This window comes from Perna viridis, chromosome 13, assembly GCF_037379345.1.
Source record: "Perna viridis isolate PV_CMFRI_1.1 ecotype Kerala chromosome 13, ASM3737934v1, whole genome shotgun sequence".
Taxonomy (NCBI): Eukaryota; Metazoa; Mollusca; class Bivalvia; order Mytilida; family Mytilidae; genus Perna; species Perna viridis.
Genome location: NC_142457.1, coordinates 23896369 through 23913498, shown reverse-complemented (window position 1 = coordinate 23913498; position 17130 = coordinate 23896369). Strand labels below are relative to the sequence as shown.

General features: G+C 35.1%; 1 protein-coding gene across 1 annotated transcript in view; it reads left to right on the top strand.

Annotated features, from left to right (window-relative positions):
• Window positions 1-17130, top strand: part of LOC148600066 (uncharacterized) — a 116076-nt gene that overhangs the window by 13662 nt on the left and 85284 nt on the right. The gene's annotated exons all lie outside the window — the stretch shown is intronic.

Here is a 17130-nt window from a genome sequence, read left to right as displayed (position 1 = left end):
TTGTTTTGTTTTTTTTTTTTGTTCTTTTTTGTACACTTTATTACAATATTTTAACAACATTTACCATTTAATTTTTTTGGATTTTTTTTTAATGCTATAGAAGTTAAAGTTCTAAAGTTACTATTGCAATAACTTAATAATACATGTATGTCAATTTTGATCATGTGTAAATTAAATATGCTTTCAATTCAAAATTACTGTGAAACATTAGCAAGCTATTGCAGTCCTCCATATTAGAAGAGAAGAGTTATTGTTCCTGAATTTTTTCAAGTATCCAGAATTTTACTTCTAATCCAAGCAAATTTGATATTTTTTGTGTAAATTGTCATGTAATAGTATTCAGACTGCTGGTGTAAAAAAAAAATAAAACATTTTACGAAAATCTCTTTTTGTTTGCCCTTAAGGGCTAGTTTTAATGTCTTGGCCTGTCTCTGGCCATTTTCTGAAGATGTTCCCATGAGGGGTTAATTTTGCGCATTTCCAACACAATGGTATGGCGCCATGTTATCTCTTCTTGGCTTTAACTCTAGTGTCAATGGAAGGGCTGTTAAAGTGTGGTCTTGTTGATGTTTTGTCAAGATGTGTCCAATTTATCGCTACCATATGATGATGGTATGTTTCATGCCTTCGTGATTGTATCTACTAAAGAGGTCATGTCTTCCTGATTGTATCTACTAAGGAGATCCATGTTGGAGGCCTTATTAAAGAGGGTTCCTTTCAATTTCACTAGTATAACAACATTTTACACAAGAAAAGTTTGAAACAGATAATTAACTGTGGTGGAATAATGGTATCACGCTGTCGTCAGTTCGTTATTGTCGTCTGCCATCTAATAATGGTATCATGCTGTTGTCCGTTTCTTTATTGTTGTCTGTGGTGGAATAATGATATGCTATAGTCAGTTTTGCCATTGTTGTCTGAGGTGGAATAATGGTACTACACTCTAACCAGTGTCGTCATTGTCGTCTGCGGTGGAATATTGGTATGCTGTCGTCAGTTTCGTCATTGGTGTCTGTGATGGAATAATGATATGCTATAGTCAGTTTCACTATTGTTGTCCGAGGTGGAATAATGGTACCACGCTGTTGCCAGTTTGGTCATTGTCGCCTGCGGTTGAATAACGGTATCACGCTGTTATCAGTTCCTCTTTGTCGTCCGTGGGGGAATAATGGTATGATGTCGTCAGTTTCATCATTGTTGTCTGCGGTGGAATAATGGTTTAAGCTATAGTCAGATTCGTCATTGTTGTCCTGTGGTGGAATGATGGTACTACGCTCTTGTCATGTCATCATTGTCGTCTGCGGTGGAATAATGGTATCACGCTTGTCGTCAGTTCATCATTGTTTTCTGTATTTGAATAATAGCATCATGCCGTCGTTATTGTTGTCTGCAGTGGAATAATGACATCATGCTATCGTCATTGTTGACTGCGGTGGAATAATGATATGCTATAGTCAGTTTTGTCATTGTTGTCTGTGGTGGAATAATGGTACTACGCTCTCATCAGTGTCGTCATTGTCGTCTGCGGTAGAATAATGGTATCACGCTTGTCGTCAGTTCATCGTTATCTGTATTTGAATAATGGTATCATGCTGTCGTCAGTTTCGTCATTATCGTCTGCGGTGAAATAATGGTATGCTTTAGTCAGTTTCATCATTGTTGTCTGTGGTGGAATAATGGTGCCATGCTGTCGTCAGTATCTTTGTCGTCTGTGGTGGAATAATGGTATCATGATGTCAAGTTTCATCATTGTTGTCTGTGGTGGATTAATGGTTTAAACAATGGTCAGTTTCGTCATTGTCTGGTGGAATAATGGTACTACGCTTTCATCAGTGTCGTCTGTGATGGAGTAATGGTATCATGCTCTCGTCAGTTTCGTCATTGTTGTCTCCAATGGAATAATGGTATCCTGCTATAGTCATTTTCGTCATTGTTGTCTGTGGTGGATGATGTTACTACGCTCTCATCAGTGTCGTCATTTTTGTCTGCGGTTGAATTATGGTATCATCTTGTCATCAGTTCGTCATTGTCGTCTGTAATGGAATAATGATATCATGCTGTCTTCAGTTTCGTCATTGTTGTCTGCGGTGGAATAATGACATCATGCTATCGTCATTGTTGACTGCGGTGGAAAAATGATATCATGCTATAGTCAGTTTAATCATTGTTGACTGCAGTGGAATAATGGTGTCATGCTGTCGTCAGTTGTCGTCTGTAGATTTTTCATGTTAGTATACATTGAGTGTATCGATTTTCATGAAATTAAACAACCAAAGAAAGCCTGGGATTGATTTTAGGGGTTTCAACTTGAACTAATTACGAATAAGGGATCAGAAACAAACATTTTCCTGTTTTGCAGATAATAGCTTGAGTAAAGATGAATGGATCTTATAAATGAGCCTCAAGGTGACATACTTATCATTAAAAGAAAGGCTTTTTGATTGTGGGGGTTGTGCTTATTGAGCAATACAGGGCAAAACAGGGACTTTGGGGTCAAGTTCTTTTCCTGGCTAATTGCTATTAAAATTGAGATCTGTATCAAGCTTGGAAAGCGCGTAAACTTTTGGCCCAACTGTTCATGATTGTACATCTGCATTCTAATCAAGCATTGCCCTGCGAAGCATTTCTTTTGCTTAATATGAAAGTAAGACACAGACCATTTTCTTTTTGAAGGGGCTCGGATTTAATGTTGAGTTAATTTTTGCCCACACACGAAAAGTATTTCTTTTTTTCAGCAGCAGCCGTAGTTAAAAATTGTATTTGAATATCTATATTGTTAAGGGATGGTGGAAATATTAAACAATATTAATATTTTTTTTTAATCAATGACTGAGTAAAATACTTATGGCTAAAATTTGGAGTAATCTTATTTTTTCCATAACAAACCAAGCCTCCCCATCAGTACAAAAAAAATGTTATGTGCCTAACAATTGGTACAAGAAACAGATTAAAGGGAAATCTATTAGACTAAGAAGACAAAATTATCAAAAGGGTGGCTCACATTGAACTATAGCATGTGAGCTGAGATAGCACCCGTGAACACCCCCACCCTAATCAACTAATGATTTTCAGGTACCCTTATACCTCCCATTTCCGAATCTTTTTGACACCAAGAGATAAACTGAAGTATATTTGTATTTTTTGGCAAATTTTAATACCTCACTGAGGCAAAAATCAATTTTTAAAATTTTTTTTCTACTCAATTCTTCTTTCTTCTTCCATGTCTTCCTTTTATGCTGAATTGCTGATAAACAATAATCACCTGTCATAATGAAGATTGATTTTGCTAGAAACACAGAGTAAAGTCAAATGCAGTAAAAATAGAAAACACCACATCATTTATCTGCTAGTCTTTTATTATTTTCTGTCCAAAAAAAGGAAAAAAATTGATAAATAATCCATTACTGGTATAAACATGTATGTGATAAACAGAATATGTACAGCCATTTTAATATCGCCCTTGTTATCAGCCTTTGATTGATATTATCTTTGATCCGCCGATATCAAGATCTCGGGTTGAAAAAAAGGGGAATTAGCAAGGCCACATTTTAATATTTGTAAATTTTCATTGTTAAGTAATAGGGAAATATTGATTTATATTTTTTTTCTGTCAATGCCTGAGAAAAAAAGAAGAGAAACAAGAGTTTCCAGAAGCCTGAATCGCTCACCTTGTTAAATGTTGCCTTTCAAAGGCAATACATTTTAACGAGAAGTTGTCCAACAATTTTGACTCAAGAATTCTTTGGTAGGACTTATCATAAGATCTTCTCAACAATTGAAAGTTTCTTTAAATCTATCATAGTTCTCAAGATATTGACTGAAAACTGTTAAAAAAGGAGTCATTTTTCCCCTTTCAAGGGCAAAAACTCATCAGACAACTTTTATCCCTGAAGACTTTTATAGTCCTAATAATATGAATCATTTCAGCTATCGAAAGAATTTTGCTAAACCTAACGGTTTTGGAGATCTATGTGAAAAAACTACTGTCTGACCCCTATGTTCTATATTTAGTAACAGCGGCAATGTTTTTCGACGAATCAAAAATCCCCACATTAGTTCTATGCAGGATACCCCAAGGAACATTCATACCAAGTTTGGTTTCAATTAGCCAAGTAGTGTCAGAGGAGAAGATTTTTGAAAGAAATAACATTAGAAATGGCAAAAATCATTGAAAAAGGGCAACAACTCCAACATGACTTAAGGTCTCACTAACCACTTCTAACGTTTCCATTACTTTACATGTTGAAAAAGTAATTTTCAAAGTCTCACAGTGAATTCCCAGGACAAATGACATCTTAAAGTTGCATACCGTTGCGAAGCTTGGAAAATAAGGCTTCCCAAATCATTATGCTAATGGTACGATGATTGTAGAAATTCTTCACAAAATTTACTTGAATAAATAATACTGAAAATCCACATTTTTACCTGTTCTGCTAACTGACAGCATGGAGGTAAATTACTCACACATGTAAACAATATTCATACACTTTTGTAATTAATTGCATTTATGATTTTAAAGTACACATTCTCAGCTTTATTTTGACTACTTTTAATCATAATACACACAATTAATGCACTTACAATGCATATGTCTAGGTTCAGTGTGTTTTTGGTACTACATAGGGGGGTGGCCATTTGACCTGGAAGTAGTTAGTGAGACCTAAGGGATTAAAACCAAAATTTGACCTGAAATAGGTCTCATCATGCTGAACACTTTTACCCCGGTCAGAATTTAGCTAAACCTAACGGTTTAGGAGATATATGTGAAAAACTACTGTCTGACCCCTATGTTCTAGTTTTAGTAACGGCGGCAATGTTTTTGGACGAATAAAAAATCCCTCATTTGTTCTATGCAGGATACCCCAAGGAACATTCATACCAAGTTTGGTTTCAATTGGTCAAGTAGTGTCAGAGGAGAAGAGTTGTGTATAATTGTTAACGACGACAACAGACGCCAAGTTATGGTAATAGCTCACATGGCCTGTGGGCAGGTGAGCTAAAAATGGCTTAAATTTTGAAAATTACTTTTCTCCAAATTATCCGACCCCACCCACTTTCCCTTCAGTATTAAAAAGATTCAGTGCCTAAGATGGATATAGTGTTGGTCTTAAGTTTTCTTTGAGTTGTAAAAGAAGTTTTCAAATATTATGACTATAAATATTAAGCGTGAATTTAAGAGAAGCCAAAAATGGTCTAAGGGAGGTAATTCAAGAAAGTTTTCTCTTCACATTAAAAAAAACGTTTGACACAAAACTAAGATGGTTTCATATACGGTGAAACCTGTCTATACCAAACACTTTTTTAAAGATCTTTATATCAGTGTAAATGTACATTTTGAAACCTTAGAAAACCAACCACCTATACAAGTCTGAACGGAGCCAGTTTTAAATTTGAAATATATAGGTTTAGATAGATTTCTCACTATGTAGTTTTAATAAAATAATGCTCATAGATAAATAAATATTGTGACATTCCTTCGTCAGTTCATTTTGTGCCTTAAACAGCTTGCCCAAAACCTGAAACTAGTAAAAACTGACAGGTTATTGAAACATGTGGGAGTTTCAGTCGTGTTATCAAGAAAAAATTACTGAAATTGACTGTTCATTTAGTAGCTAATTGAGTTAATGGCGCAGATTGTTAGTTGCACTGTTTGTTTGTGTAATATGTGAATTGTAATGTAAATTGTCATATCAAATGGCCTAAACCCTACAGATTTGGAAAGCCTTAATCACTTCTGAGTTTATTACACTGAAAAAATACATCAGAAATGTAACAAGATGATCCTCACTGGTTATACTTCAACCCTCCCCCACCTCCCCCGAAAAAAAGGTCAGGCTGGTCTTAAAAAAAAAGTGTTAGGCTGGTCTTTAAAAAAGAGGTTTTGGCTGGTCTTTAAAAAACAGGATTAGGGTAGTCTGGTCTTAAAAAAGACGGTTAGGTCGGTCTTAAAAACGGAAGGTCTAAATATATTTTAGAATACTCAAGAGGTCAAGCTGGTCTTACATTTGTCTTTAGAAAGGGAGAGTCGAAATCCATTCTGGAAGATTGAAGAGTAGAAATTCTATGGTAGGTCCCCAGTTGCTGAATCTACTGATGATGATGAAATGCCATAATCTCAAACAGCCCCATGCACATAGTACTGGAAGATGATATATACACAGTCAAAATGAACATGGAACAATTGAGATGAAAACAGACTTTGATTCCATCTGACAAATTCTTCAATGCCACTAGAGATACAAAGTCCTGAAAAAGAAGAACAAGAATAAGAATGCTGTACTTCCATGCATAAAATCTGTATCAAGTGAACGAATGACCTTAATATCTAATACTAAACACTAATCTGTTATCAGTGAACTAATGACCTTAGTATTTAACAAAAAACACTAATATGTTAAAGTGAAATTTTTATTTTTATATCTAAAACAGAACACTTAAACCTGTCTTAACTGAACCTGAATACCTGTCTATAACAGACACTTTTTAAACTCACATACCAAACATCAGCTCAATATGTTGAGAAAAAAAGTCCTGAAAACTGTTGACTTAAAGGAAATTGTTGATTCGAAGGCCTGTAATTTTGGTAAAAGTCAGCGGAGCAGAACAAAACCTATAGATACTCATCATTTTTCAAAAGATAGGGGTTGAATATCTCAAATTTGGACTTTTTTTTTTGGTTTTGAGGGGTACCAAATTCTCTTTTTGAGAAATATTCCTACTCAATCTTGCTTGAAAAAGGAACTTTACAAAATGGATGCCTTTTTTCAGAAGTGCCATCAAAAGCTAGAGGAGAAATGTGTCCTTGAGCTAAATGGAGAGTGTTTTATTTGGACAGGGTCATGTACACCAAATGGCAAATATGGGGTCATAAATTGTAGATTTCCTGGTGCCATTGGGTGGAAATTATTATATGTGCACAGGCTTCCATACATGATACAGCATAGGGCTCCACAGTTAGCAGTTGTTGATGTATCACACCTGTGCCACATTACCAAATGCATAAATGTAGCCCTTCTGGTGTTGGAACCACATGGTTTCAACAACAGTAGGCAAACAAGTGTGTCGAAAGGGGAATGTATAGGTCACATTGCCCCTTTTCCGCCCTGTTTAGTGCACCTTAAGATGCCAGATAATAATTTAGGTATTTTAATGGATTTAAAAGAAAATGGGCAGGGGAAAGTGTTCATTTATTCATTAAATTTCATTGTATTCGTATCAATATAAGAAATCTTTTTGAAAGATTTGGGTGGTCCTTAAAAGGACCTTTGATTTTTTTAAGCTGTCTGTCTTTTACTTAGGCATCTTCTTCTTGCAGTATGCATCATGCATCATCTCATCTGGTACAGGATCTAGTTGCCCTTTTACATAGTCTGGTCTCTTTTTGTGGAGCTCTTTATGAATCTTGTGTTCCTCCAGTCTGACAGCTGCCTGTTGTAACCTCCTTGTCTTTACTTCAGGTTTCTGCTCATAAGTCCTTTTGTAAGTATACTCTCTGTCCATTTTATCAAAGAAGGTCTCACAGTCTTCAGACACTTTAAAGTTCAACTCTTTGCTTTTCATCTTGGCTGATGTACCTGGTCTGTTGTTGGTCCTGTGTATTGCAGAATGAAGTCTGCCTTCCATGTTTTTTTCCATGAGTTACATTTTTTGGTACACTCACACTCAATGCACGATGAACTCCTTCCTTTTTATTTGTTGTGTGGAACATTCTCATGCTATTGACTGCTTCCTCACTAAGTATCATATTCAGTAGTTCTAGCAGTATAATTTCATCAATTTCATCTATTTTCAGCACAGGGATGTAAGTGCTGAGGTAAAAGGATCTGATGTACCAATTACCACTGACTGTACCTTTGCATACCACAGACCATTTTTGCACCACTATATTATAATTTTCGTTCTTTGAGACCCAAATGTGATAAATCAATTTTGTTTTCTTTAAAATGTGAAGAAAAAAACTTGCTGTGATGAAAAATTCCTAAAATACCTGTGTAATTATTCACAAATGTTCTTATCTGAAGAACTTTATGTGTGAGTATGCAACCCTGAGCCTTTAGATTATTGGTCATATCGGCACCTGTAGAAAATAATTATTTACACAAATACTTTTCAACTTATCAAGAGTCTGTAAATTGGGGCTGTTTTCTGAATCATTAAAGTAATTTATATTTTTTTCTATTTTTTTTATGAAGTAGAAGTATTTTTAATTTTAGCTTCATTTGATTCAATTCTATTTTTTTCCATATTTGGAATTTGAAAAAAAATTAAACCACTTTAAAACTATTTTGATAAAAGAAAATTTGTAATTCAAATACTATAATTATCCAAGAGAAAAAAACACTTTAGTTTGTGAAAATATCTCAAAAAGTAAAAAAAAATATTGCAATATTGATAAAAGTGGTCATATCTAACTTTTTGAATTTTTCAGATAAGAAAGAAGAGCTGAAAACAGTTTTGGGTAGCTGTCTTTGAAGCTGGTTTGATAATGGACTGATTTGATCGAAACTTTGCAGAATGATTGGAAATATGATGAAATAACAGACGATGGTTTTTTATTACAATATTTAACTTTAGCGCATCTAATAGGTACGAGACCACAATTATCTGCCCTTAGCTTTTTGTTGTTTTCACGAGTATAGTTCCTATAATAATAGGGGATTTTTCAAAAAATTTTCAGAAACACTTCCTTTCAGAATTTCTCATACTTTTTGTGCTCAAATGGAAGAAGAATAATGAAATTATTTTAGTAGATGTGTTGAAATGAGAAATTTGACATTTAGGTTGTGATTTGGTGAGGTCAAGAAAGGTCAAGTTTGTGACATCCAGGAGCCATTTTGGGTCATTTTTAGGGTATCTCTGTGTTTATGCATAAACTTTGAAAAAATAATGGTAATTTTTTTAATATTTTTTATATAAGTTGTTGGAAGGTTCAAATTAACATCCCTGAAAATCTGAATTGAATTGCGCCAGTGGAATTGTTTTGAATTACAGAAAGGCTACAAAGAAGACAGTGGGAAAATTAATTGTGGTTTCGTGCCTTAAGGTACGAGATCACAATTATCTGCCCTTAGCTATTCCTTGTATACAACATGACATGAACTTGATCTGTAACTGATCATGATACATTGTAAACTCACATACCAAACATCAGCTCAATATGTTGAGAAAAAAAGTCCTGAAAACTGTTGATTTAAAAGAAATCGTTAATTCGAAGGCCTGTAATTTTGATAAAAGTCAGCAGAGCAGAACAAAACCTATTTTAATAGGGTATTTCTTTAAAAATTATTTAGACAACCTTACCTTTAGAATTTATTATTCTTTTTTGGTTCAATTGAAAGAAGAATAAAGGAAATAATTTAATAGATGTCTTGAATTAATAAAAAAATACATATAGGGTGTGATTTGGTGAGGTCAGAAAAGGTCAACTTTTTGACCTTTGGAAGCCATTTTGGGTCAAATTGAGGGGGTATCTGTGTTCAGGTAGTTAAAATTGAAAAATGATGGTGAAAATTTGTAATTTTTTTTATGGAAGTTTAAGGTAAGATGGTTTATTCAGCTCCCAAAATTGCATTTGATTTGAAGCGGTAGTTTTTTTTAATTTAAAAAATGCTATAATTAACTCGGTGTGAAAATTAATTGTGGCCTTGTAGGTTACAGACCACCAATTCAACCAATGAGCATTTGGAACATACGTAAAAATAGTCCTACATAGAAATTACCCCTGTTCCTCATAGTGCTGTGAAAAAAGTTCTCATCTCATTTAAAAAATTTAAACAGTTTCTGAAAGGAAAAACATTTCTGTTCATTTTATAGGTGCATTTTGCTTCTTGTGATGTGAAGTCTAATCTCCATAATGATTTCTAAATATACCCCTATCTTGTGAAAACACTGGGATTTCCCATGCTATTTATAGACACTTCACTTCCGGTGACCAGTACTGCACTGCAAGTCTGCTAACCCCACATGCCATTCTGAGGATTGTGAGCTGACATATGTAGAATCATGCTGATATATAGTCCTCTGCAGGTTAAAGTTAAGGTAAAGTCCAGAGAAGCCATTGAATATTGTGAAATTAGCATAGAAGCCTATGGGAAGTGGAATTAGTGGTTTTTACCCTTAAGCTTAGGCCATGGCAAAATGAAAAGTTTCTTGGAATAGCTTTAAACTACTTGAAGATCTTGTAAACTTTGCTATGAGAGGAATACACTACAAAAATCCATCAAAATATGCATTTTTTTAAGTTATAGGTCCAAATTATGGAAAATTGGGCTTTTTGGGTGAATTTTATGTCCTATCTTGTGAAAAGTGTAGAAAATTTAGTAAAAATATCAAATTTTTAACTTTGAGGGCTATATTTACCTAAAAATGGTGGTAATCAGCACTTGAAATCAAGTTTTGTGTATATTTGAGCAAAAATTTGATTAGAAATGAGGAAAAACACTTTCATTACTGCTGTTAAGGACATATAAGCATTTCCCTATGGCAACATGGAAAATCCATTTTTGAGTAATTTTTTTGCTTTATGTGCCCTTAACTTGTCATATTTTATTGTGAAAACACTGTATTTACAAATTTAAAGCCAAAGATATCACCTTTTGCGAAAATTTAAAGATTTAGGGTTTTTGACATGTGATCAAGAAAAAGGGGGAGGCATGTCAGACATGAATTTTTAAAAATAGACCAATTTTTCAGAAAATGACTACTTTTAAAGGCTATCTCTTTATTAATATTGTTAAAAAAACAAGTTGTGATTGATTTTTTTTATTTGAAAAGTCAGGAAAAGTTCTTTGCAAATATTTAATGCATTTAAGTATGGTAGAATATTGTCACTTTTTTGCTCGGGCAACTTGGTTACCCTATATTTAAAAATCACATATTTAAAAAAGTGCTTGTCACATTTCACTGAAACTTTGCAAATGCATTCAGTATGTGTATAGGAAGATACTTGTATAGTTATTTATTTTTTCTAAGACAGAAAGTGACTCTTTATTGTACCTAATAGAGGAGTGTGTTTACATATAAAATCAGCTGTTATTGCTCCAGTACTGATTATTTTTGTATTTTTATTTTTATATTTCTGTGTAGATAATGCCTTTGGGTACTGAAATTCTGTGAAGTTCTGGCTATTTTGGGGGGGAAATTGGATTAGATTTCTATTTTTTTCAAATCTTTTTGTCAAAGGGGGTTTCAAATTGAAGTTTAGGGGTAAATTCCTACACACCCATGCTGAAAAAGTTCATTTTAGCAAAATGGAGGCATTTTACCAAAAGTACAGAACAAAGCTAAAAGATCAATCAGCCCTTGGAGAGAACAGGGAATGTATTATATGGACAGGAACTTCAACACCCGATGGCAAATATGGGATTATAAATTGTAGATTTCCTGGTGCCATTGGCATTGAGTGGAAATCAGTTTATGTGCACAGGCTAGCATACATGATAGAGCATCAATCTGCTTATTTACCTGCAGTTGATGTTTCTCACTTGTGCCATAACACGAGGTGCATTAATGTTGCCCATTAGGTGTTAGAGCCTCACGGCTTTAACAACAGTAGGCAGACATGCGTGTCAAAAGGGGAATGTATTGGTCACATTGCCCCATTTCCACCTTGTTTAGTAGCCCTCAGGATGACAGACAATGATTTAGGTATTTTTGACAAAATTAAGGGAGGGGGAGGCCAGGCTAGGGGAAGGCAGTTTTTTTTTATTTTATTTTTTATGTTTTTTTGCATCAACTAAGAATCTTTTTGAAAGATTTGGGAGGTCCTTAAAAGGACCTTTATGTCTGATTTTCTTCTTTCATCACTGGGGCATCTTCTTCTTGCAGTAATTGCTATGCTGCAGCAATCCTCTTTTTGTAATCAGGTCTCTTTTTGTTTTACTCTTTGTAGGCCTTGTGATTTGCCATGTTTAGAGCTATCTATTGAAGTCGTGGTTTTTTTTTTACCTCAGTACGTTTTTCATATTGCTGGTGGTAAACAAAGTCTTTGTCCATCTTTTCGAAGAAAGTATTACAGTCATTTGAAATCTGTATTCCCGAATTCTTGCTCTTTTTTATGGCTGATGTACCAGGCCTGTTGTTGTTGCGATGAACTGCAGAATGTAACCTCCCCTCCATATTTTTGCTATGGGTTACATTTTTAGGTAGGCTTACACTCAGGGCACGGTGGAAACCTTCATTCTTGTTCGTCGTGTGATACATTTTCATACTATTGATTGCTTCTTCACTTAGCATCATCTTTACCAGTTCAGTGGCTAATTTTTTGTCTGTTTTGTCCATTTTTAGCACAGTGATTTTATAGCAGCTGATGTAGTAGGATCGCAACCACCAGTTACTTATTTCTGTTCCACCACACACCATGGAATCCCTGAAGCAGGATGAGCAGTCCCCATCATAGCACTTTAGTGTAGCAGTTACAATTGCAGGTAAAATTTTACCAATTTTTCTATGTTTCTTTCAAGATCATTCATAAGTTGGTTTAAAATCATCGAACATCGACATCTCAAATCAAGGCTAAATTTCTGTTTCAATTCTTTAGTTTCCATTTTTGTTTTACCGTGGAACATGGTCTCACTAAACTCGGCATGTAATCCTGTATGAAACTGATGTTGGCTCAGGTGCACCGGGTCAGCAAGTCTCTGCACTTCCCACAAAGGTACCAAGGCTTGGATAGCATCTTCAACTCCTTGCGCCGACCTGGCATCTCCATCAGTAGTAGCATACCGAATAAGTGCTAGTTGGCTTCCTGCATCCTTTCCCATCTCATATTCTGACACAGGTGCCAATCTTTTGTGAGTTGCAGTACATCCTTCATGGCCTCGGGGACACACTACTTCAAAACCAAGTCCTCATAACCATGCTCCCTTCCAACATAATAGGTTTGGGACTCTGCAACAATTATATATTTTTCTGTGTTTTGCTCTATCCCCAACATCTGTAACTGAGAAGCGTTAAGCCCTGGTTTTTTTCGGCTTGAGCGACTTGAACCAGGATATCGACCATCTAGTGTCAAATCTACAAGATTTTCAGGCTTTCCCTTACTTCTGTTATCAGCTTTTACTAGTTCTGTTTTCTCCTTCATGTCTTCTATATTCAGGTCTATCATCTCCTTTGCTACTCTGTCTGAATTTCCCTGCATGCCACTTCTGCTAGGTGGTGGAACATTCAAACAGGCCAAAATCTCTTGTGTCTTCCTCTTTCCTATTGGACTGTCTAAGCCCACTGATGCCAATCCAACATTTGAATTTAAAGGATTCGGTCCCAGCTTGTTGTTTTCAATTTCTTTGTAGAGCTTCACTACTCCATTGGACACAAACCAAAAGTTCTTGCATTTAATTTTGTGCATAGCACCACAACCCCATTTCTTAATGGTATGGGATTCCATCTGAGGCTTATTGCAGGTACGTGGAGTTAATCTGTGTTGCTCGTATGCTGAGTTAAACAGAGCAAACATCTGTTCTTCATCAATGATGCGAGAATTTGAACTTAATGTTGTCCGTGTTTCATCTCTTTTCAGGTGAAGTGGTCGCAATATCATCTTCTGAGAATTATCAACAGCAGGATCATCATCATTTCCAAACTGGGAACAGCTGTCACTGCCAATGGTATACGGTTCTTCTGTATCAGCTTCAACATGCTTATCGTCTTGTTGGTGACCTTGGAAATTCATTCGGATGTAAGTTTTTGAATTATCTTCATCTGGTGAAGCTGCGTTCTCAGACACAAGACCTTTCAACCATAGAGTATGACTTTTCTTGTACCATCCAGCAGTCTTAGGTGTAGACCTCCTCTTTAGACCAGTTTTACCTTTGTTGTGTGGAGGATTGCCAGGAGCAAACATCTTGGAATATTTTTGCAGTCAGTCTTGGCAGCAAATTTTGATGTGATTTTTGCTTTCAAATGGCCACATTATATACTTTTCAGTTCTTTTACTAATTTAGATTGTATTTTTTTTATTCTGTTTATGTTTGTTTAGTCTTAGAAAGGCTCAGGTTGAAGTCTTTTATTTCCTTTATCAGATAAATTAACTGTAATAGGATTCTGGGATAACCCCTCTGAGTGCAGGGGGGGATCAAAGAAACATCAATAGAAATCAAATATGGTGTGCAAAATCTGTGAAATGGAAGAAATAAATTTGATTTAGAAATTTTCTTAGTGGTTTTATTAAAAACATGTTCTTGATTTGCCTTCCTGAATTTTCTTTCCAAAAAATAAATGATTTTGGCATTTTTTTTTTACTTTTTTCATCATTTTTCTGTCTAAATGTAACAAATTGTGATAAAACTATCTTTTTTTTAAAAAAACATAAAGAAAAAGTCAATTACTTTTCATTTTGTCAAAAAAAAATTGTCAAATTATGCAAATGTTCTGTAGAGCAAGCCAACAAGTTGTGAACTTCTATATCCTGAGCCTTTGAGTATTTGGTTAAATCAGCTGTTGTGAAAAATATTTATTTACACAGGGGATAATCATTTTGTCCCCAATTTGTGAATTGTTTCTAGTTTTTGTATCATTTCTTTATTTTATTATTACAATTTTATATTTTTTTATATCAAAGAAGTACTTCAAAAATTGCTTTTATTTGTTGTAGTTTTTTTCCATATTTTTACCATATTAAGAATTAGATAATTCATACTTATTTTCTAATAAGTGTTTTTTGTTAAAGCAGCTTTTATTACTGATAACATAATTATCTAAGAATAATTACCACTTTAGTTTTTGAGAAAATCTTTGTTTATAAAAAAGTTAGAGAAGTTTTTAAATAAATGGTCATTTTCAGATTTTTGTTTTTTTCTAGTATAAGAAGATGGTTAAGCAAGGCTCACAGTGGGTGTGTTGGAATCCAATTTGCCAGATCAAAAGTTGTTGGATTTAACCGAAACTTGTCAGAATGATGACACATATATAAAAATTGTCAAAAAACTTCTTTAGTTTGAATTCTAGAACTTGACCGCAACTAATAGAGGAGTGTTTTTATATATAAAATCAGCAGTTATTGCTCCAGTACTGATTATTTTTGTATTTTTTTTATATATCTGTGTAGATAATGCCTTTGGGTACTGAAATATGTAAGAAGAAGTTTATTTTTCTGAAATTCTGTGAAATTCTGGCTATTTTGGGGAAAATTGGATTAGATTTCTGAAGTTTAGGGGTAGATTCCTACACACCCATGCTGAAAAAGTTCATTTTAGCAAAATGGAGGCATTTTACCAAAAGTACAGAACAAGGCTACAAGATCAATCAGCCCTTGGAGAGAACAGGGAATGTATTATATGGACAGGAACTTCAACACCCAATGGCAAATATAGGATTATAAATTGTAGATTTCCTGGTGCCATTGGGTGGAAATCGGTTTATGTGCACAGGCTAGCATACATGACAGAGCATCAATCTGCTTATTTACCTGCAGTTGATGTTTCTCACTTGTGCCACAACACTAGCTGCATTAATGTTGCGCACTTGGTGTTAGAGCCTCACGGCTTTAACAACAGTAGGCAGACATGCGTGTCAAAAGGGAATGTGTTGGTCACATTGCCCCATTGCCACCATGTTTAGTAGCCCTCAGGATGACAGACAATGATTTAGGTATTTTTGACAAAATTAAGGGAGGGGGAGGCCAGGCTAGGGGAAGGCAGTCTTTATTTATTTTATTTTTTATTTATTTTTTTTTCCTTCAACTAAGAATCTTTTTGAAAGATTTAGGTGGTCCTTAAAAGGACCTTTATGTTTGATTTTCTTCTTTCATCACTGGGGCATCTTCTTTTTGCAGTAATTGCCATGCTGCAGCAATCCTGGTACAGCATCTAGTTGGCTCTTTTTGTAATCAGGTCTCTTTTTGTTGTGCACTTCGTAGGCCTTGTGATCTTTCATGTTTTGAGCTATCTGTTGAAGTTGTGTTTTTTTGTTTACCTCAGTACGTTTTTCATATTGCTGGTGGTAAACAAAGTCTTTGTCCATCTTTTCGAAGAAAGTGTTACATTCATTTGAAATCTGTATTCCCAAATTCTTGCTCTTTTTTATGGCTGATGTACCAGGCCTGTTGTTGTTGCGATGAACTGCAGAATGTATACTCCCCTCCATATTTTTGCTATCGGGTTACATGTTTAGGTAGGCTTACACTCAGTGCACGGTGGAAACCTTCATTCTTGTTCATCGTGTGATACATTTTCATACTATTGATTGCTTCTTCACTTAGTATCATCTTTACCAGTTCAGTGACTAATTTTTTGTCTGTTTTGTCCATTTTTAGCACAATGATGTTATAGCAGCTGAGGTAATAGGATTGCAACCACCAGTTACTTGTTTCTGTTCCACCACACACCATGGAATCCCTGAAGCAGGATGAGCAGTCCCCATCATAGCACTTAAGTGTAGCAGTTACAATTGCAGGTAAAATTTTACCAATTTTTTCTATGTTTCTTTCATGATCATTCATCAGTTGGTTTAAAATCATCGAACATCGACATCTCAAATCAAGGCTAAATTTCTGTTTCAATTCTTTATTTTCCATCTTTGTTTTACCGTGGAACATGGTCTCACTAAACTGGGCATGTAATCCTATACGAAACTGATGTTGGCTCAGGTGCACCGGGTCAGCAAGTCTCTGCACTTCCCACAAAGGTACCAAGGCTTGGATAGCATCTTCAACTCCTTGCGCCGACCTGGCATCTCATTCAGTAGTAGCATACCGAATTAAAATATCCTGTGGTGCTAGTTGGCTTCCTGCATCCTTTCCCATCTCATATTCTGACACAGGTGCCAATCTTTTATGAGATGCATTACATCCTTCATGGCCTCCAAGACACACTACTTCAAAACCAAGTTCTCGTAACCATGCTCCCTTCCAACATAATAGGTTTTGGGACACTCCAACAATGATATATTTTCTGTCTGTGTTTTGCTCTATCCCCAACATCTGTGACTGAGAAGCGTTAAGCCCTGATTTTTTTTTTTTTTTTTTTTGGCTTGAGCGACTTGAACCAGGATATCGACCATCTAGTGTCAAATCTACAAGATTTTCAGGCTTTCCCTTACTTCTGTTATCAGCTTTTACTAGTTCTGTTTTCTCCTTCATGTCTTCTATATTCAGGTCTATCATCTCCTTTGCTACTCTGTCTGAATTTCTCTGCA